Below are 23,217 nucleotides of genomic sequence, written 5' to 3'. Positions count from 1 at the left end.
TGAAATTCAAATGAAAATCCAGGTACTAGATACTCAAGTTGTCCATAACCGGGGACACGGCTAACCATGATTAGTTTGTACACTCTGCAGAGGTTTGCGCACTTTTCCCCACAAGACTCGATTGCCTCCGCTTGATTCTCGCACTGCATGATGTTTGAGAAACGAATGACCGAGACACAGTCTTTCAGGAACAATCACTCTTTACTCTGGATGGACCGGTACACCTACTTTCCCCAAAATCTGCTAGCCCACCTCTTCAAGAGATCCTGTAACCTACTCAACTATGCTAGAGCCCATAATAGCTTGTGGCTGCACACGGAAGTTTCTAGCATGAATAATCTTATGATCCCTTTGAGCCTGGGTGGCGGACCTTATAAAATCAGACAACACTGGGTTCTCCAGGTGCCTCAATCCACCCAGATGTGAGTTTTAGTTGCCACCTTAGGTAAACCATTATTAACCTCTCACATCTGTCATGAATATCACTCAAACCCAAATCCACGTCTACGAGCATAGCATGGCAATATAATAGCAACGTAGAAGTAACTCCCAAGGGTTTGATAAAAGAACAGGTAATAGGTACTACCTCAACTACTTCCCAATACCCATAGTTTAATTAGATCCTAACCATGCAATGTTTGAGGAATAGATCTAATGCAATAAAAACTGGGTATGGAAGGTATGATCAAAGTGTTACTTGCCTTGCTGATGATCCGCGAAACCTAGCGATTCGAAGTAACAAGCGGCACACTCCGGGTACTCTATCGCAAACAAACAAGCAGACAATCAGTACTCATCTAATGCACAGGTAAAACTCGAATGAAAGATCCAACCAGAAAGTTCAACTTAAGAACTCCTGTTTGCAAAAAGAATCAACTCGAACGAAGCAACGAAAGTCAAACGGTGAAAGAAACAAGCTTCGTTTACTAATCTGGATCTAGGTCAAATTTTACAGTAGCAAAAACTTGTTTGAGTAGGTTAAATGGAAAGAGAATTTCGAGACGAAACTCTAGGCGCTTGAATCGCCTGATTCCGATAAACGAGCGAGAAGTTAAACAGAAACGAAGATTCGATCAGAAATCGAATCTGAGAAAATCGCAGAAAAATCCGACGAAAAAGAAAAACGTACGAACGGTTAAAGAACGGACGTTCGTTAACAGAGAAAATCCGACGAACGCGTTCGTTAAAACGAACGGTTCGGTGAACGCTCGCAAAATAACAAAACCAAAAAAAACCGATCTAGGTTTTTTTTAAACGAACGGTTTTTTTAAAAAAACAAAACCGGCAACGAGGCGAGGTGCGGCTACCTCGTCGGGGGCGTGCTCCGGCGAGGGGCGGCGAGGGCGGCGGGGCTTGGGGGTTCGGGGGGGTGCAAGGGGCGCCGAGGCGGCGGGGTTCGGCGAGCGGCGGCGCGGGCTCGAGCTCCGGCTCCGGCGGCGGCGAGTGCGGGTGCGGGCGGCAGCGGGATGAGAGAAGAGGGGGGTGTGGGGGTATAAATAGGAGGGGGGCTCCGGCGGCTTGGGGGAGGGGCAAGCCGGGCGGGGGCGGCTCCCGTGTCCGCCATGGACACGGCGCAGCGGCGGCGCGTGCTGGGGAAGGAGATCCCGCGGACGGGCCGGCCTGCGGCTCGGCTCAGTCGGCGCAGCGCAGTTTTTTTTTAAATACGTTTCGCGGAAAATAATTCGTAGAAAAATAAATAAAAGTCCAAAATAGATAAAATAAATTTTCCCCGTCTGGTTAGAAAATCTAGATTAGGGTGAACATTTTTTTAACACAAAATAAATTTTTGAAAACATGCAATATTTTTATAATGTAATAAAATTGCAAATAAAATCCGAATAAATTCCAATAAATGATTTTAACACTTTTCCTCCAGTTTTCAATTGTTTTGGAGAAGTCATATTTTCTCCTCTCATTTATTTTGTTTAATGAAATATTTTTCCGGAGAGAAAATAATTAAAACCAAAATCCTCGTCTTATTATTTGATGAAAATCAAATATGAAAATTCAAGAAAATCCCCAACTCTCTCCGAGGGTCCTTGAGTTGCTTAGGATTTATCGAGGATTTGTCAAAATGCAATAAAATATGATATGCAATGATGATCTATGTATAACATACCAAATTGAAAATTTGGGATGTTACAGCTCCTCCATCTTTCCACTCAAAACATTAATCTCTTCAATTGCATGCACTTTTTTATTAGTGGAAGATCTTTCGGTATGCCATTGTGAATAACTAGACATAATATTATCTAGGTGTTTAGTAGCTTCTCCTAAAGTAATTTCCATAAAAGTACCTCCCACGGCCGAATCTAAAAGATTTCTAGAAGCAAAATTCAATCCGGCATAAAAAATTTGTATGATCATCCACAAATTTAAACCATTAGTAGGGCAATTTCGTATCATCAATTTCATACTCTCCCAAGATTGTGCAACATGTTCATGATCAAGTTGCTTAAAATTCATAATATCGTTCCTAAGAGAGATGATCTTAGTGGGAGAAAAGTAATTGGAAATAAAAGAATCTATACACTTATTCCATGAATCAATACTATTTTTAGGCAAAGATGAAAACCAAGTTTTAGCAGGATATCGTAGTGAGAACAGAAATAGCTTCAATTTAACAATATCATTATCCACATCTTTCTTCTTTTGCATATCACACAAATAAACGAAATTGTTTAGATGGGATGCGGCATCTTCACTACGAAGGCCAGAACGTTGATCTTTCATAACAAGATTCAGCAAAGCGGTATTAATTTCACAAGATTCCGCACTAGTGGCAAGAGCAATTGGAGTACTGATAAAATCATTATTATTAGTATTGGAAAAGTCACACAATTTGGTATTCTCTTGAGAAGCAAGAAACCTAACACATGAGCAACGAAAAGACGAACGGAAGAAGGGCGAAGAAAAGGGTGAATCTTTTTGAAAATCTTTTAGAAGTGGGGGAGAGGAAGACGAGAGGCAAATGGAAAATAATGTAATGCAAGAGATGAGAGTTTATTATGGGTACTTGGTAGGCTTGATGTAGATCTTGACTTGTTGTAGATCTCCCCGGCAACGGCACCAGAAATTTTTCCTGCTACTTCTTGAGCTTGCGTTGGTTTTTCCCTTGAAAAAGAAAGGATGGTGCAGCAAAGTAGAGATAAGTATTTCCCTCGGTTAAAAACCAAGGTATCAATCCAGTAGGAGAAGAACGCGCAAATCACCAATACATGCACAAACAATCAAACACTTGCACCCAACGCGATAAAGGGGTTGTCAATCCCTTCACAGTCACTTGCAAAGGTGAGATCTGATAGAGATAGATAAACAAAAGCTAAAATATTTTTTGGGTTTTTTGGTTTATAGATCTGAAAGTAAAAGGTTGCAAAATGGTAGGTCAGAAACTAATATGATGGAAAATAGACCCGGGGGCCATAGGTTTCAATAGAGGCTTCTCTCTTGAAGGCAAATAATACGGTGGGTGAACAAATTACTGTCGAGCAATTGATAGAAAAGCGCAAAGTCATGACGATATCCAAGGCAATGATTATGAAATATAGGCATCACGTCCGTGTCAAGTAGACCGACTCCTGCCTGCATCTACCACTATTACTCCACACATCGACCGCTATCCAGCATCCATCTAGAGTATTAAGTTCATAAAGAACAGAGTAACGCCTTAAGTAAGATGACATGATGTAGAGGAATAAACTCATGCAATATGATGTAAACCCCATCTTGTTATCCTCGATGGCAACAATACCATACGTGCCTCGCTACCCCTACTATGTCACTGGGTGAGGACACCGCAAGATTGAACCCAAAGCTAAGCACCTCTCCCATTGCAAGAAGAGCCAATCTAGTTGGCCAAACCAAACCGATAATTCGAAGAGAGTTACAAAGATATCAAATCATGCATATAAGAATTCAGAGAAGATTCAAATAATATTCATAGATAAGCTGATCATAAATCCAAAATTCATCGGATCTCGACAAACACACCGCAAAAGAAGATTACACCGGATAGATCTCCAAGAACATCGAGGAGAACATGTTATTGAGAATCAAAGAGAGAGAAAAGCAATCTAGCTACTATCTATGGACCCGTAGGTCTGAGGTAAACTACTCACGCTTCATCGGAAGGGCAATAGAGTTGATGTAGATGCCCTCCGTGATCTAATCGCCCTCCGGCAGGATGCCGGAAAAGGCCCCAAGATGGGATCTCATGGGAACAAAAGGCTGCAGCGGTGGAAAAGTGTTTTCGTGGATGCTTCTGTTGGTTTTGGGAATATATGAGAATATATAGGAGGAAGATCTAGGTGAGGGGGTCATCGAGGGGCCCACAAGGTAGGGGGCCGCCCCCTACCCCTAGGTTGTGCCCTCCACCCTTGTTGCTGCCTCGTGGCTCTTCTGACTCGCCCTCCAAGTCCCCTGGGTGTCTTCTGGTCCAAGAAAAATCATCGTGAAGTTTTATTTTGTTTGGACTCCGTTTGGTATTCCTTTTCTGCGAAGCTCATAAATAAGGAAAAAACAGGCACTAGGCTCTAGGTTAATAGGTTAGTCCCAAAAATAATATAAAATAGCATATTAATGCATATAAAATATCCAAAGTAGATAATATAATAGCATGGAACAATCAAAAATTATAGATACGTTGGAGACGTTTCACATATATAGCGGTGGGGCGGGAGTTTATCCGGGCCACTGTAAAAAATTTATGGGCCAGACGGTGTCTATTCTGGCCATAAAAACGGGCTGAACCGTATACTTGCCGGAATTATACGGGTTCCACCCTTTTATGGGATCTGCTAAAGATGCTCTAACTCATGCCTGACACAGTTGCACCTCCATTCTCGGCACGCAACTCGTTCCCCAACCCAGTACCCCTATCTAGATTTTTTATAAATACATGCCAACTTTTTTAATACACATCATATTTTTGTATATACGTGGGGAACATTTTTTTAACACGTGTTGAACAATTTTTTAAAATGCAAGATGAATAGTTTTTCAAATACAGGTCCGAGCATTTTTTAGAATACATGGTAAATATTGTTTTCAAATTCCTGGTGATCATTTTTCTAAATGATGTGATACTTTTAAAAAAATATACGAACATTTTTTTACATTGAATAAACATTTTCTAGACAATGTCACAATCTTTTTGATACGCGTGTAGTGTTTTTTAAAATTTGTACCAACATTTCTTTGAATGTTACAAAACTTTTGTTCATTGTATAATACATTTTTTTAAACATCACAAACATTCTTTTGAAATGCACGAACATTTTTCAAATGACAACATTTTTAAAATGGTGCAATCAATTTTTTATTGAAAATTTATGATTAAACTAAATTATTCAGGTTTTAGAGAAAATGTTTGGAATTTATAAATGTGTCCACACTTTACAAGCTGTTCGCGGATTTTCAAAACTTTTCTGTGAGGAAATTGTTCATAATACCAAAATTTGTTCTTATTTCCCAAAAAATGTTCGGACTTAAGAGTTTATTCACATTTGAAACAAAGTTTTGGAAATTTTAAAATTATCTTTGTTTTGAAAAATATCGGTGTTTCAAAATTATTCACAATTTGGAAAAAAAGGATTATAAATATTTTGAAAAATATCTTCTAATCTCGACGCTGCATTCTTTCTTAAAGACAAGGAAAGACTGAAAGAGAAGAGAGGAGGAGAGGGGGACAGACCTCCATGGACATGCTTATGGCCCCACCTCCCTTCCCTTCTTCTTCTTCTAGTCCTTCTGCTTCTTGCTCATCCAACCCCTTCTTCTGCACATGGAAAGGGGAAGCACCAAATTGAAGCCCCCCAAAACACAAATCGTTCCAAATCACAAGAACATGAATTAGAGGGTGGCACCAGATCAAAGGGGTGGAAAGAGGAGGCCGTGAGGGGACGAGGCCGGGTGGCAGCGGGGAAGAAGGAGAGGGAGGCGCAGGTGGGGAGGAGGCCGGGCGGCGGCGGGGAAGGAGGAGAGGGAGGCCCGGGTGTGGAGGAGGCCAGGTTGCGGTGGGGAAGGAGGAGAGGGAGGCCCGGGTGTGGAGGAGGCCGGGCGGCGGCGGGGAAGGAGGAGAGGGAGGCGTGGGTGGGGAGGAGGAGGCGGCGTGAGCGGGAGAAGGAGCTAGGTTAGGGATGGGGGCTGGGATCGCACGAGTGCGGGAGGAGGCGGCTAGGTCTCTCCCATGGGAGCGGATGGCCGGTGGGGGCGGACATGGCCGGTGGCGAAGGTGCAGAGGAGGGTGGCGGGTCGGGTCTGGGAGAGGGAGGGCAGAGCAGCGACGACGAGCTCGGGCCTAGGGTTTGGAAGGGGAGAGAGGTGAGGCGGGAGGAAGAGGAAGGGGGCGGCGCGAGTGCGGCTGTGCGGGAGGAGCGATGGCTAGGTTTCCTCTCCACAGGAGCGGCCCCTTTTATACCACATGACGCGAAATGATGAAAATGCCCTCGGCGGGGGACAGGAATTACGCGCGGTGGCACGAGATTTTTACCGCGAGACGGTAACTATTCATTCCTACAGTGCCTCGGCTTCGATCCAACGGTCGAGCTCATCCAGTGGCTCGATCCGACGGTCTAAAACCCATCAAGCAAACGCATCGAACGGCCAGAATCGCCTGAGCTCTGAGGAGGCTCGGTGAGACACTCTTCTCTTATTTCTGGATTTCCTCATCAGAAACATGAACAGTGCATCCCTGCTGGAGTGGTAGCAGACGACATTCACAATTTGCACTCCAATCAGACGACATGAAGAAAAGAGCACGAAGGAAAATAAATAGATAAATAAATAAGAGAAACATGGTGGGCTGGACGCTGACTTATGCTGATGCCATGACTTAGATGTGAGATATTTTTCTCACATTTGGATGTGATATAGTCATACCGATCAGCCAAACGTTCGACTATTTTTAGCATAAACTTCTCTTAGTATATCTCTTGCTATTCGGCATATGATCAAGTCAACGGTTACAGCCAACTGTACAGGGATCACACATGACCGAGTGATTGATTACTTATGATTGTATCTTATCTTACTAAACAGCTAGGCCACGCTAACATATTTTTCTCAACATATGCAAGCATGTCATATGAACATGCAACATGCATGAAAATGACTACCTCAAAGTATGCGACATGAATCCCCCGCAAAAAAAAATGCAACATGAATGAGAGTTTCAATTCAATTATGTTTTTAATATTTAACCCTAATTCGATTTAAACCAATTTTGGGCCCTTGTGATGCAGGTAACAACCCTAATCCTGCTTGTCTGTTCTTGCTTTGTGTGTCATCTTTTTGCTGAAAGTGTTATATGCAGAAAAAAGAAAAATCTTAGATTTAAACTTTGTTGGTGGTGTCACAAAGGCATGGTCGTTTTTGTGAAATTTATGCCTTGTTAGGGCATCTCCAACACCGACCCTCAAACCTCCCATAACCGTTGGAAAGCGCTGTCCGGACCGCAGAAGCCATCCAATGCGGTCCTGTATCGGTCCACGGAGCTGTCCTGACGTGATTTCTCCTGCAGACCAGAAACAAACATTGGGGGCTTTGCACGAGTCCAGACACACGAAATGTCACTTTTCGCCCCCCTGGCCCACCCAAAAGGAAGGCGGAGCCCGCGCTTTTGTAGCATCCCGTACTGTTTTCGCGTCAAAATACCCCACTCTCTTGTTCCATTCCTCGCTGCTCTCCGCCTAATTCCTACTCTTTTCTCCCATCCTCTCCTTCCTTCCGCCGCCGATGCATGAAACCGTCAGAGTACCTGTCGGAGATGGAGCCGGCGGAGCTGCCGGAGGAACCAAGCATCATGCTCGCCTGGAAGATCAGCTAGGAGACACAACAAAATCACCGCGCCAAAGCGAAGGCCGCAAAGGAGGAGAAGCTCAAGAAGCGGTTGGCCGCCGGTGGGCCTGGTGGTGGCGATGGGCGTGGAGGCCGGCGCTGACAGTATAGACAGCATCGTGGCCGGAGCCTTACAAGTCTCTGTACTACTACGCCGCCAAGCAGCTCGGAACCCCCGCCGGTACGATGCCTTACATAGTTGACGTTAATGCGGCACCGCTCTTCTTTGAGTATTCTTCACCGCAGCTCGTCCAGGCGCGGCCGATCGACGGTCGGGGAGCAGATGGGTGCCCGCACGCTATTCGCTGCAATGCCCAGAGCTAGGGAGTCGGTGTACGACGTGGATAGGAAGATGCTCGACATCATCCACGATGGAGGCGAGGGAGGATGAGGGGGCTATGAGGAGGGGCAGGTGGAAGACTCGGATCCCCCCCAGTCCGGCAACTACCAGCAGCAGCAGGCATACACCCAGACGGCCACACAACAATCCTACACCCAGACCGGCGATGGCACACAACAATAGCAGCATTGGGCCGCCGGAGAGCAACATCCGGAGGGAGGAGGAGGACGGCAATGACGATGATCCGAATGATACAACCGGCAATCCGAAGAAGAAGGGTAGAGGATAAAGCTTCAACATGCGGGAGGACGAGCTGTTGTGCGATGCATGGTTGGCCATTAGCCTTGATCCTCTCCATGACACGGAGCAAAAGAGCACAAACTTTTGGAGGAACGTTCACATATGGTTCCATGAACGCAAACATTTCGCGCCCTACTTCGACGCGGTCATCCGCAAACGTGAGTGGAAGTCCCTCAAGTATCGATGGTACACCATCCAAGGAGAGAGGCCGTGTCCAAGTATTGCGGTCACTTGAAGCATCTCATCGCATGGTGGCCTAGCGGTGCACAAATCACCAAGCAAGTAAGTTGATTACTAGCCAGATATGTTTAGTTTTGTTGATCACTAGCCGGACATGTATTTTTGTTGCTCACTAGACGGATATGCATTGTTTAGCTTTGTAGCCTACTCGTGCTTGTGTGCTTACAAGAAGTTGGAGAAGAAGTCCTTCGTCGTCATGCATTGTTGGTTGAAGTTGAATGGGCAACGGAAGTGGAACCTTTTCATTGCCAAGACCGCCGCCCAAGCCAATGAGGAAGAAACCGGTGACCCTACCGACCCAACCTAAGAACCGCCGAAGAAGGTTAGAAGAAATTTACGGGGCAAGAAGTGGGAGGAGGAGAGGGCGAAGCGACAAGGTGCAGCGGCCAAGCTGACTGAGAAGTTCGAGGAGATATTGGCGAAGAAGGAGAGAGGCATGCGTGAGGCACTCGGACATCAAGGAGGAGAGGCTCAAACAGTTGATGAAGGCGACAGAGAGGAAGAATAAGCTCTAAGAGAGGAGGACCGTGATCAAAGAAAGGAAGGTTGCACTCAAGGAAAAGAGGGTGAAGATCGCAGCCAATGCGGGGGACGCCAAGATGTTGACCTTGAATGTCGACTCTTTGGATGCCGACGCTAGAATGATCGTGCAATCCATCCGCTACCAGATGTTGCAGCGGCAGAAAGATGACTTGGCGGCGGCGGAAGATGAGGACCCAAAGGAGGCGGATGTGGACGCCGACGCGGAGGCTGCGTACGCGGCGGCGACGACACCTCCTTAATCAGTGAACAACTTGCTGGGATTGCCAGTCTGGCAGGGCAGAAATGTACGGATTGTTGGACTGATATTCTTTTGGATTCGGGCATGTAAGGGCATGTCCAATGCATAGGCGCTTAGGTAGACTCTTAAGGAATTAAAATAATTAAGAAAAATTGTAGTGCTCATGTAAGAGCATGTGTCTCCATCGCTGAGGCGCGCTTTATTTATCACATCGAACCAACTATCGAGTCAACTAAATACACTCGAAGCACCGGCTGCCAGGTCTGGCATCACTGGCTGGGAGACGCCAGGAAAATCTTTCTGTACGAGCAAACGGCTGGGATTCTATTCCTAATTAAGCGCCCCTGTAAGCGCCGTGTTGTACATGGCCTAAGAACTAAGCATATTTGTCCTTTTTTTTAATTGCGATAGAGGATGCGATCCGGTGTGGATGTGATCTGAGGCGTTGTGTGAATCAGAGTACATTTGAATTTGAATTTATTGACAAACATATACATCATATGGTTAGATGGCTGCCTCCTACATCCGCGCGGACGGATGCGAAAGGAAATTTACATCTTGCCGTTAGAGATGCCCTTATTCTTATTTAGCAATATTGCAACTCCTGTCTACCAGATTTCGATAAAAGGATTAAAAAATCTGCATTCATGTCTCAACAAGATGCAACAGTCCATAAACCTAACCCGAAATGAGAGCAGATGCGGCCCTACATTTTTTGAGGTCGGAGGTGCTCTTCCATTATCTAAGAAACTCACAAATGAGAGCTGGCTTTGCTTAGGTGGCGGATAATATTTTTAATCTTTGGGCTGATAATGTTATTAATGGAAGAAGTGTACTCCGTATCTTCTTTAACTGAAAAAAAACATGCAAATCACAAATGAATTTGTTTAACTGACATGCAGATCACACACGAATTAATTAGTTTAACTACCTCCCAGCCTGGATGAATAGGAGGTGAGGTGATGGTTTTCCAAAATGGATGGCCGGTGCGGAAAGTCAGCAACGACTCCATGTTATGCAGTACGGTTGACGTGTGAACAACTCAGCCCACGTGAAGCTAGATTTAATCGAGGGTCGGCCAAGGGCGCGGGAGATCCAACGGCCGATATTACACGCCATAGTAGTTCTAGTGGTGCTCTTTGCCAGGCGAGATGCCGAGATGTCGTCGTGAGAGGAGGCAGGTGTCCAAATACGGTGGAGATTGCTTTACACAGCCGCTGATGGGACAGGGGCGCACCGGCGGCCCTCCATAGTCACCAGATTTTTTGTCGAAAAGGATCAGTTGCCGAACGTAATTGTTAAAAAAGACTACTTGCAGATGAAATTGACAAAAAGTCCTCTCAATTGTGGCGGCAGGCGCGGCAGGCGATATGTGGCACCTGCCGCCACGGCTGGAGGCGGCGGGCCCTGCCGCCACGCCAGGAGGCGGCCGCCCGGGTAAAACGGGACTTCTATAGTGCCTCTCGTCGGCAGGGAACGGGCCAGGCCATGTGAGCCCTGCCGCCACTCCACGAGGCGGCCAGCGCTGTCGCTGCCGCTCTCTGGCCGACAGCTCCTGCTGCGCGCGTGCCCAGCAGGCAGGCCATGCCGCCACTGTGCAGGGCGGCTGCACTGTTGCTGCTACTGCATGCCCGACCGCGTTTGCTGTGGCAGACGGCGATGATTCACATGCGCGGACGACGCTGATTTTCACGGGCAGGAATCCGATGTTGTGCGGTAGGTGAATTTTTGACGCCTTGTGCCGACACTCAGCGATGCTCCTCTGCACTGGTTGTTGCCCTTTCTTTTCTTATGCCCACTGATTCGTTTGTCCCCGGGAATCACTCACTCCGCTGGCTTTTGCTTCAGCGGACGCGACAGCATCAGTCACTCACCTCTGCTTTTGCTTCAGAGGACGCGACCGCATCAATCACTCAGCGCTGCTTTTGCTTCAGTCTATTGCCGCAGCTTGGGCGACATCACTCAGGCATGCACTGGTTGCACTGTTTTGGATCACGCGTATTTCCCACCTAAAATTTCGTCTGTTCGCGCCTATTTTCTCGCCATCATTTGTCGTCTGAGCCTATAAAACGAGACACTGATGCTCTGGTCATCCTCGTCCAGCCATCCTCCAAATCGGCAGTTTAATGTATCTTTATTTCAATAGTACAATGTATCTTATTTTTTATTATACCGTTTTGTAATGAAAAAAATGTGGCATTTTCTTCCCGCCAATTTTTCCTTCTTTCCTTCTCTCCCCACCCGAAAACACTTTAATAGTACAAACTAATTATCGAACGTCGTGCAACAACTACAATATCAAATTAAGATAGAACATAATGCCCCTACAATAAAACAGTGCAAACTAATAATGCAAGTACATCTGAATTAAATGGTAGAACTGAAATTAAAAGCTAAAAATACAGCTTAAAAACTACATTAAGGCATCATCGTCATCCTGCATCGATGCAGAACTCTTGCCGTTAGACGATGCAGAACTCTTGCCCTTCGACGAAGCAGAACTCTTGGCCTTCGACGATGCAGAACTCTTGCCCTTCGACGATGTTGTATTCTTGGCCTTGGTGCTGGGCATGAAGATATCGTCTTCGTCCTCACTGTCGACAGTCCATAAAAAAGTATGTTGTGCTGCAAACTTCAGGTGTGATTCACTCTTGTGTTGTATCTTCTTCCATCTTCCATGCAACCTGAGAAGTTCTCTTCGTATCTCCTCAAAGGTCCTTGAAGGCCACCCGCACCTAGATAATGCGTGACTCAGCTCATTCATGAGGGTGTCACTACTGATTAGTTCATCCCATGGAACTATTCTATTGTCTATCTTCAAATCGGCGGCTAAACGCAGAAGACATTCGGACATACTAGTGTGAAAACTATGATCAAAAGGATAACCGGACATCTTGACGAGACTACGAGACTACACTTGAGTGCTTACCCACCTTAGTGTCGAGGGTTTTTTATAGGTTCAGAAGAGAAGAATAGGCGGGAACTCAGAAGCGGGAAACTATGGCAGGAGATATAGGTTGGAAACGGCGGTGCGAGGTATACGCGGGAACTCAGAAGCGGGAAAGTATGGCGGGAGATATAGGCGTGAAACGGCGGTGCGAGGTATACGCGGGAACCCAGAAGCAGGAAAGTATGGCGGGAGATATGACTCATCTCTGCCACTACCTGATCAGATCCCTCGCCTCTACTCTCTGGCCATTGTTTGTCGTAGTGGTTTATCTCTGGGACACGAGTCTCCTCGGGCATGGAGATCCCTCGCGTGCAGAGATACGGCTGAGATCCCTCACATTGGGTGTATGCGCCATATCCTGTGTACGCATATGGGTTCGGGGAAAGAGTCCGCTCGAGCATGGAGATCCCTCGCGTGGAGAGATACGGCTGAGATCCCTCACCTTGGGTGTATGCACCATATCCTGTGTACACATATGGGTTCGGGAAAGAGTCTGCTCGGGCATCGAATCCAAACCCGTGCCAAGCTCCTGAGATGTCTGCCCATAACGAAACTGCACCGAAGAAGAGCGACGCAGTGGCAGAGATGAGTCATGTCATGGCAATGTCGTTGTAGTACTCGGACCCTCCCCCCACCTCCCATGGCTCGTACGGTTTTAATAATTTTTTCATATCATACGATAATAATCATTTATTTACAAATAATAATATTCGCAGCGGCATGCACATTATTCATAACAGCACATCAATATAAAAATATTAACAAAATTACGACGTCATTTATACCTCAGCTTCAATATGGATGTCCTTGCGAATGCAATTAAGCGTCAAAATAGTTCGAATAAATATCCGTTACAAGTATTGTATGAACCGAGTCAACCTATTATCACATGAACATCAATACTACACACAGATTTTTATTTCTGCTATCAAAAGTATGAAAATAGCACTTGCATGTATGTGGTCATCACCTCAAAAGGGAGAGCGAAGATGGAAACACAATTTCTTCAGTCACGTCATCTCCTCCTTGTTTGCTACTAAGATGAATTATTTTACCTAATTACATACATCATTAAGTACATTAGCACGTAATATTAACATAGAAAATTTAGATTATTGCGACATAACAAAGTAGTAGACCTACGGTTTCCTAACTATAGACTTATTAATAAAAATACCACATGAAATAACATACCACATGCAATGAACAATTACAGTACAATTTGTTTCCTAATTACCGTATTAAGATCTTCTCGCATGTCAATACTAATGGACGCAGCTAACATTGATACAACATTTTCAACCTACTCTTCTAAAAAAATAGTATAAATGCAACATCTGTCGTTTGAAATTATTTCTAACTTCTAAGCACTAACACCGCATAGCTAACGAGCTAAAAGACTAACTAATTACCACCCTGCATGCACACAAAAATTAATGTATTGCAAAGCTCATACCTTGATCTTCAACTTCGTAGTTCACTTCGCTAGGCAAATCCTACTCCTGAAGCTCTAAATGACTCCAAAAAGTGATGAAATAATGCCTAACACAACAAAGAACACATAGTTATGAACTAAACAAACAGAGTAAAAACATCATGCATGCGAACGAAACCAACAAAAATGGATAGATCTTACCTTCTTCTATCTTTTCTTCAACTTTAGCATATTCAAAATCCAACTCTAAATTGCCCTAAATCACGAGTGAAAGTGCCTAGTGAGTTTTTCTTTCTCTCTGTTCTTACACACTCAGAGAGCAGAAGAGGAGGCCAGAGACATTGTGCTTGCGCACGGAGCAGAAGCATAGTATATAAAAGGAAGAGGATCCCTGTTGTGTCGGCACAACAGGTTCCCGCAGCCTCGGATTCCTGCAGCGAGTGAGTGATTCTCGCGGTGCCGTCGCATCCGCTGAAGCAATAGCCAGAGTGATTCCCGCAGTACCGTCGCATCCGTTGAGGCAAAAGAAGCAAAAGCCAGAGTGATTCCCAGGCAGCAGCTGGGCATACGAATCAGTGCGCGTAAATAAAGGAAACGACGCGGATTCCCGCCGAAGCAACAACGGATGATGTCGGCTGTAATGTTACAAACAGTGCGGCCGCCTCACGCAGTCGCGGCATGGCCCGCCTGCTGGGCCCTCGCGCAGCAGGAGCTGTCGGCCCGAGAGCCGCAGCGGCAGCGCTGGCCGCCTCATGGAATGGCGGCAGGGCCCACATGGCCTGGCCGTTCCGTGCCGGCGAGAGGCGATGTGGAAGTCGTGTTTTACCCGGGTGGCCGCCTCCTGGCGTAGCGGCAGGGTCCGCCGCCTCCAGCCATGGCGGCAGGTGCCATGTGTCGCCTGCCGCCACGGCTGAGGGGGTCCTTTTTGTCAATTTCATCTGCAGGTATTCCGGCAACTGGTCCGTTTCGACAAAAAATCTAGTCACCAAGCTTGGCGGCGTCATCTGCCTCTACTTACATGGAGGACGCCGGGGCTCATGCCGGCATTGATTGGCACACTGTGGCATGGTCGGCCTCCCGACTGCTGCGGAAGTTGTGTATGGTGGGATGACGACCTACCCATTCGTTAGCGTCTCTTTGGCCTAGTGCCGAATACTGGACCAGATGATTATAGGCTGATCCGCTTTTAAAGTGATGGTTGTTTTATTTATCTCATTGTAATGATTCGGTTGTGGTTGTTTTTATTTTATACTCCGCTTAATAACAATAACAATGATTTTTTGTAGAATCAACAATAGCAATGATTGTGTGCATCATTAATTATAATGGAGAGGCTGGGGGTTTGAACCTCCTTTTAAAAAAAGATCTAGGGCCTAGCCTCTTCTGGTTAGGAAAGAGCGGACGAGGGTCGGACGCCTATCCTCCTGCCCACCTAAATGGACTAAAAGGTCGGCTCATTGGAGTTGCCCTTAGAGCATCTACAATGGACGCCTTAAACTGGTTTCAAACGCCCGGGCATTGACCGATAAAGAAAAACCTGACCCACCCGGCCGGACAAAGCGGCCTCAAACGTCCGGGCTGACCGGCACCTCTCATAACCAACCAAATCTAGGACAGATATGGAGCAGTCATGGCGCATCCGCCACGTCGGACTGACGATTGGGTCCAACACAAAATTGCTCGAAAACCCAACGGTCTAGCGGGCGTCTCCTCCGGGTGGGTTGTTAGGCCTGACCAACCAGCGATGTCTGGTGGAGGGCCCCAGCCTCAGATGGACCCATGCACCTGCAAGGATGGGCCCGCGGAAGACAGCAAGGCATGAACGAGGGGAATGACGAGATGCTGGACGGTGATTGGCTGGAACCCGCCAGCGTGGCTTGGGCGCTTCTTATAGGCTAGTGGGTGCGTGAGTGTGGGTTATGCATTGTAATGTGACCTGATGGAGCTGATCTCCTGAACCTACCTCCTCCTCCTAATCTAGATCCCTCTTCTTCCTCCTCTGTGCGCTCCCTTCCCCTCCTCCCAATTGCTCCTGAGATCTGGTACGTTACATCTGGTATCAGAGATCCCACGATCCTTCGACCTCGAGACCTCCTACCCCTAGCCCCGCTATCAGACGAAGCAAGCGAGACAAGCAATGGTGATGGAGGAGCAGATCGCAGCCCTGGCCAAGGCGGTCAACGACGGGCGCATCGCCAACGAGGCGAGGCTGGATGCGATCCAGACCTTCCTGGAGCTCTGGCGCCATGCCGTTACCCACATCCAGAAGCAGGTGGACGACTTGCGTGCGCAGGTGGGGCGCATCGCCCTTCACCCCGTGTTGGCGGCGCCTCCGGATCCGATCCCGGAGGGCGACGCGGTGGTGCGGCCGGAGGCGGCTTCGAACCACGGCGCCCCCGAGCACCACGGGCCAGGAGGCCGTGGCGAGATCGACGACACCGGGGGGTGGCATAGGGCGTGGTCACCACCCATGCGCCACCTCCGATCAAGGGTACGTCCCTGATCGATTTCCAATCTGCAACTCTCAAATCTACACCATCGCATCTGGTCGAATTCGATCAACGCAACTCGCACGCCACTCCCCTTAGTTGGTCGTTTCCAAAGCTTGATTTCCCGTCCTTCGATGGGGAGAATCCACAGTTCTAGAAGATTCGTTGTGAGAAATACTTCTCGATGTATGGGGTTCCGCCTGAAGTATGGGTTCTTCTTCTTTGATTTTCCTTGGGGCAGAGGATAAAAAAATGGATTTCCGACATAGCACCTGCGGCATTAGGATTCTAAGATTTAGGAGAGAGTGGCCACTCTGCATTTTTCCAGCAATGCAGCAAGGTGGTTGCAATTGCACGAAGCACAGAGTGCTTCGATGTCATGGGATGAGCTGTGTGCAGCGTTGAGTGGGAAATTTGGCAGGGAGCAATATCAGTTCCATTTGCGACAATTTCGCAAGCTCCGTCAGACTAGCACAGTCCATCAGTATATGTTGCAGTTTGAGGAACTTATGCATCAGCTACTCGCGCATAACCCCTCTTTTGATTCAGTATTTTTCACCACATAGTTCTTAGAAGGATTGCAACATGAAATTCGTGCTAGTGTCATTTTACATCAACCAAAGGACCTGGACTCTGCGTTTTCCTTGGCTTCTATGCAGGAAGAGTTGTTGGAAGCGTTGCCTCGGCGTGAGTACAGGCGGTAGGGGGCGCCACCGCCCCGAGTGGCAGCAAGACCAATCGTATCGCTGGGAGCACCACCAGCTCGCGCTGCAGAGGACCGACGGGGAATCGAGGCGGCGAATCCCCCCAAGCACGCCCGGGCTGGAGATGATCATGTGGCCACACTCCGGAACTATCGACGGGCCCGCGGTCTCTGTTTCAAGTGCGGAGAGCGCTGGGGACACACTACAAGAAATATGTCAACTTCTGACCCTCACTATTGGCCGTTGAAAGGTCATAGTTTTTCATTTGCGACCTTTTTGTGACCAAAAACAGAAGGTCAAAAGCTAGCGGTCGTAAACTAAAATTAGCGACCTTCTCTGTGAGAAGGTCGTAGACGTTTACGACCAAAACAGAAGGTCATTGAACCCATGACCTTTTGGTTTGGTCACTGGCTGTCTGCCCAGGCCACGTCGGATCCGACGTGGCAATCTGACGTGGGAAAATTGCGACCAATTGAAAAGGTCAAAAATTAGAATCGGCCTGGTCCAATTGGGTGTTTATATGGGCCGGGCCCATTAATTTAGCCCATTTATATATAAAAAATTGTCAATTTTTGTTAACTACCTGGGCCTGGACCAACAATTCGGCCTTTTATTTATTTCTGGGCCGTGGCCTTTTAACATTGTTTGGGCCATTATATTTTGAAGCTGGTCCCACCAATCAGATGGGTCCCACTTGTCATCATCTCACACATTGGGCCCACTTGACAGAAATTTCAAAACTGCTCAGATTATTTTCATAAAGTTGGTCCCACGAGTCAGGTTTCCATTCTACACGTTTTCAAATCACATACATAATCAATATTTCAGACCGAAGAGTACAAATGTAGTTCATCAAATAACACTAAGTCTACTACAATCTGTACATAGTCTATTACAACCCCAATATGCCTAATGTTACAATATTACAATATTTACAGTCTATTACAGTCAGACATAAGAGACAACTCTTTGCTGAGTAGGGCTATACTATACGGCTTCAAACTTCAAATTTCATAGACCTGGAGCTCATGTAAAAGAGTGAACACATAGGCTACCAGCATTAGAGTTGCTATTATTCCTGGACAATCGAAAAATTATATATTGAAAGAGATCTCATAGAAATGTAGATTTATGGACCAAATATATGATAAAGCAACAGGTTCAGCCAACTTCAAATACCTAGATGTTTGTGATGCATCTTCACAGAACCACAAGAACACTATATATAGTATAATATGATTCCAGGAGACCAAAAGAGCATCAATCAGTAGCAGGTATATAGCTAGCAAACTACTACTAGACATCATTGACACTTGAACCATAGCATGTCCAGCAAGGAAACAAAAAATGGGACATCCAATGGATAACATGTCCAGCAAGTACTAATTCTGGATAACATGTCCAGCAAGTACTAATTATGGATAACATGTCCAGGAAGGCCATCCAATGGTTTCAGCCGCATCCTAATAAACCAGCGGCACTCTAATACTACTAATTACTAGCAGCTAATCAAATAGCCAAATGAAGCACCAGCACCTGATCATCAATGCAACAGTCGGCAAGGACTCAACCACGGCGCAAAAAGCATCGAAATCCTAACTAACCCATGAAACAGAGCATGGTTGTAGCATAGCAAAGGGAGGAGCTCACAGTGGTGGCTTGTGCAGCCGATGTCGAACATCCTCCGTTCATCGCTTGCGAGCACCATACACCTTGGTTGGCCATGAAGCCCTTGTCCTCTGCTGCACGGATGATATCCAAAGCATCGCTGTTGCACATGGATAGGAGGAGTCCGAAATTTTGAGGTCAAATCGAAAAGGGAATAGCATATAGTTTGCAAGTGCATGAGGAAGGAAAGCAATGCAAAAGTATCACTTCGAGGTGTAGAATCCTAACCACAAGAGCATCAATCAGCAGCAGGCATATATATATATATATATATATATATATATATATATATATATATATATATATATATATATATATATATATAGCTAGCAATAATACCATGTACTCTCTTGTAAAGAAATATAAGAGAATTTAGATCACTCAAGTAGTGATCTAAACGGTCTTATATTTCTTTACAACGGGAGTAGTCAACAGCAGCATCAACACTTGTACCATGACATGTCCAGCAAGGAAACAAAAAATGGGAAAAATAATTTATTCTAGACTAGATACCAATTGAACTAGCCAGAGGCCATCCAATGGATTAAGGAACGTTCATACTAAACCTACAAATTCTAATTACATGCAACAAATCAGTAGCATAGGCAGACTATGCTGACTGAAAATCAAACTCCAGCCACATTGCTCTGTGTTCCTACACTAAACTGGAAACCACAGAAATCAAATGGGCTAAACAGCGAGTCAGAGCCCTCTTTCTAGAGTAGAGACTCCACTCTTACCTCCACATCACACTCCTAATGCTACTGATGCAAAACTACTCTTAATGGACTGCTACAGCTATACTGCAAGAAGTTACAGCTATACTCCATGTACTGCTCTCCAGGAGTACTCCAGTTCATCTTTTAAAAAATGTTCAAGGACTGACTAAAAAAGGAATGCAAAAAGACATGCAGTACTCAGCTGTACTCCAGTGGAGAGCATCAGCTGAAAGAACATGCGGTGCCCCCATGTTTGGTTTTGGTAATTGATGACAATCTCTATGGACTAATGGTTGCCTTGAGTTATATTTGAAGGGTTTGTCCATAGGCTTTTCTTGAAGTCCATTTGTTGGTTTCAAGGAGAGTTTGTGATGACCAAGGTGCTATTAAGGAATTATCCAAAGATTGGTCTTACATCATCCAAATGAATAGAGTTGGAAAGATTCAAGGTTGATCAAGACTAAGTACAGAGAGTGTTTCAAGTTGATCAACACACAAAGCGTAGAAGATGTATCGAGAGGGATCAAGCGATCCCATGGTATGGTAAGCATTGTCAATTAAGCTTTGTGTACTAACCCATGGTCTTTGTGAGAGTTCTATGTGCGGTTAGGTTATCTTCCATGGGCTTGCGTCAAGAGGAAGATCACATACAACCCATGGAGGATGACATCAAATCAAGGTTGTGTTGTGCAAGTTCAAGTGGAGCATCACGAAGAAATCATGCTTGTAGCTTGCCGTCCATTATGGTATCAATGGACTTGTGAAGATGTGCCAAAGAGTGGCTCACCCATAGTGGAGTATGGGGGAGCAATCAACTAGTCTTCATCGAGCGAATGCAATCAAGAAATGTGGTCCAAGTTGAGGGAGTCAAGATCATCATCATCTAGCTCAAGTGGACTTCGTGCAAGGCAAAGGATTGCCCTTGATAGGTTTTATATTTTACCGGTCTCATGGTGATAGTTTGGAGACCGGGTTATAGGATCGATAGTTGTACTATCAAGGGGGGCTCTCAAGTGAGTAGCTTGATCGTATCGTTCGTCGAGAGCTCAAACCATTGCATCCTTGCATCATGTTTCTTGGTTCTTGTTTGGTTCTCTTTGTGAGTCTTAGATCTTATGGTCATCTTGATGACAAGCTTGAGTTCATCGAAAATGGAGTTTGCATGCGTCTTCTATGATGTTTTCGGTGTTGGAGGTTTTACCGGTCTTATCCGAGGAAGGGTTCTCACCATTTTCTTTTGGGCCTTTTCTCATTTGCTTATTATTGGTATTTCTATCAACATTGTGTTAGCCCTTGTCGCTAGCTTTCCAACAAACTTGGTTTCGTCGAATTCGGAGTCCGTTTGCAGAAGTTGTGTCAGTTTTGGTGTCCTTTAAAGGGGCTGTTGCGGATGTAATTTTTTAGTACCACTCTTGGGAGCGGTACTACCGCTTGGAGCGGTACTACCGCGGCTCCTGAGCGGTAGTACCGCTCCAGAGCTGTACTACCGCGGCTCCTCAGCGGTAGTACCGCTCCGGACCAAAATCTCGTGTTTTGCTCAGCGGAAGTAGGCATGGAAGTATTTTTTTTGTACCGCTCGCAAGCAGTAGTACCGCTACCACTTGCGGTAGTACCGCTATCCCTAGCGGTAGTACCATGGGGACAAGCGGTAGTACCGCTCCGGCGGTTCTACTGGCCTTTTGCCTCCTCGCTGTTGTTTTTCAAAGGGGTACTACCGCCCTAGCGGTAGTACCGCTCCTTGGAGCGGTAGTACCGCTCTGTGTGGACTGTGAGCATAACGGTTGGATTTTTCCCCACCTATAAAAGGGGGTCTTCTTCCCCATTGAACCTTATCCTTTGAGTTTGTGTTCTTCCCCCATTGTTGACCTTCTTCGAGCTTGCTAACTCTCAATCCCTCCATGGATTCTTGCTAGTTTTTGAGGGAAAAGAGAGAGGAGATCTAGATCCACATTTCCACCAATCACTTTCTCCTCTATGTGAGGGGAACCCCTTGGATCTAGATCTTGGAGTTCTTGGTGTTCTCCTTCTTGTTCTTCCTCTCATTTTCCTCCCTAGCATTAGTTGCTTCGGTGGGATTTGAGAGAGAAGGACTTGGGCACTCCGTGTGCCCTTGCCATTGCATTTGGTGCATCGGTTTGAGTTCTCCACGGTGATACGTGGAAGTTACAAGTTGAGAAGCTTATTACTCTTGGGTGCTTGGTACCCTTGAGCTTGTTCCTCTTGGGTGCTTGGGCGCCCTAGACGGTTGGTGGTGTTCGGAGCTCAATCATTGTGGTGTAAAGCTCCGGGCAAGTGTCGGGGTCTCCAATTCGGTTGTGGAGATCGCCCCGAGCAATTTGACGGGTTCCGGTGACCGCCCCCAAGGGTTGCCAAAGTGTACGGGTTCGGTGACCGCCCCCAAGGGTTGCCATTTGTACGGGTTCGGTGACCGCCCTCAAGGGTCCCTTAGTGGAATCACGGCATCTTGCATTGTGCGAGGGCGTGAGGAGATTACGGTGGCCTAGTGGCTTCTTGGGGAGCATTGTGCCTCCACACCGCTCCAAACGGAGATTAGCATCCGCAAGGGTGTGAACTTCGGGATACATCGTCGTCTCCGCGTGCCTCGGTTATCTCTTACCCGACCCCTTTACTTATGCACTTTACTTTGTGATAGCCATATTGTTTCTTGTCATATATCTTGCTATCACCTAAGTAGGTTTTCTTGCTTAGCATAAGTTGTTGGTGCACATAGGTGAGCCTAGTTGTTGTAGGTTTTGTGCTTGACAAATTAACCGCTAGGTTTATTCCGCATTTGTTCAAGCCTCAACCGTAATTATTTTAAAGCGCCTATTCACCCCCCCCTCTAGGCGACATCGACGATCTTTCAATTGGTATCAGAGCCTCGTCTCTCTTTGTTAGGCTTAACCGCCTAGAGAGTAAAGATGTCGGCCAGGGGATTAGGATTCTATGACAGAATTAGTTTCGATGGCACAAATTTTGATGTTTGGGTAATTCGCATGCTTAATCTCTTTAGGGTCATGGACCTAAATTTAGAGCGAATTGTAGATATGGGTTTTTCTCCTCCAAAAGATCCCAAAAGATTATCTTTAGAGGATGACAAAAACTCTTATCTCAATGCTCAAGCTTCTAATATGCTTTTCGATGCTTTGAGCAATGTAGTTATATTTCTACTCATGCCTTTCCGGGATGCTCATGAGTTGTGGACAAAGATTCAAGATAAATATGGCGTGTCCAAGTTTTGTGGGGATGATTGTTCTCCCTCCACCTCCGGTCGTGTTGTGTTCTCAACTTCTTCTACTTCACCTACATGTGGTTTGCCACAAGGTAATGACATGGTGAGTAGTGGTGTTCATTGCAATGATGATAGTGGGCTTAGTTTTGATAATCCTTCATCACTTTCTTGTTGTGATGCTTCATCTTTGGACTCTAGCACTTCGAGCACTCCAAATGTTTCACATGCTTGTGTTGATAGTCCTTGCATATCATGGACAAATTGCTTGACTAAATCTCATGATGATATGCTTGCTATGTCTTGTTGGCATGATAAAAAAGGCATGTATTTCCTCGAGTTGTTGTGCTAACAATGTAGAGGAAACCCAACACTCCATGGAACAATATGTGGTCTTGAATGGTGCTTCAAGGGATCCCACATCATCATCTATTGCTTTTTGCCTTATGGCCAAGGCTTCAAAGGTATCTCCCACTTTGAATCCCAATATATCTTGTGATAATATTGATGATGGAAAGAGTGATGA

The sequence above is a fragment of the Triticum aestivum genome, chromosome 5D, assembly GCF_018294505.1.
Source record: "Triticum aestivum cultivar Chinese Spring chromosome 5D, IWGSC CS RefSeq v2.1, whole genome shotgun sequence".
NCBI classification, from domain to species: domain Eukaryota; kingdom Viridiplantae; phylum Streptophyta; class Magnoliopsida; order Poales; family Poaceae; genus Triticum; species Triticum aestivum.
The sequence above is the reverse complement of the archived record's forward strand: the minus strand, read 5'-3'. Positions refer to the sequence as shown.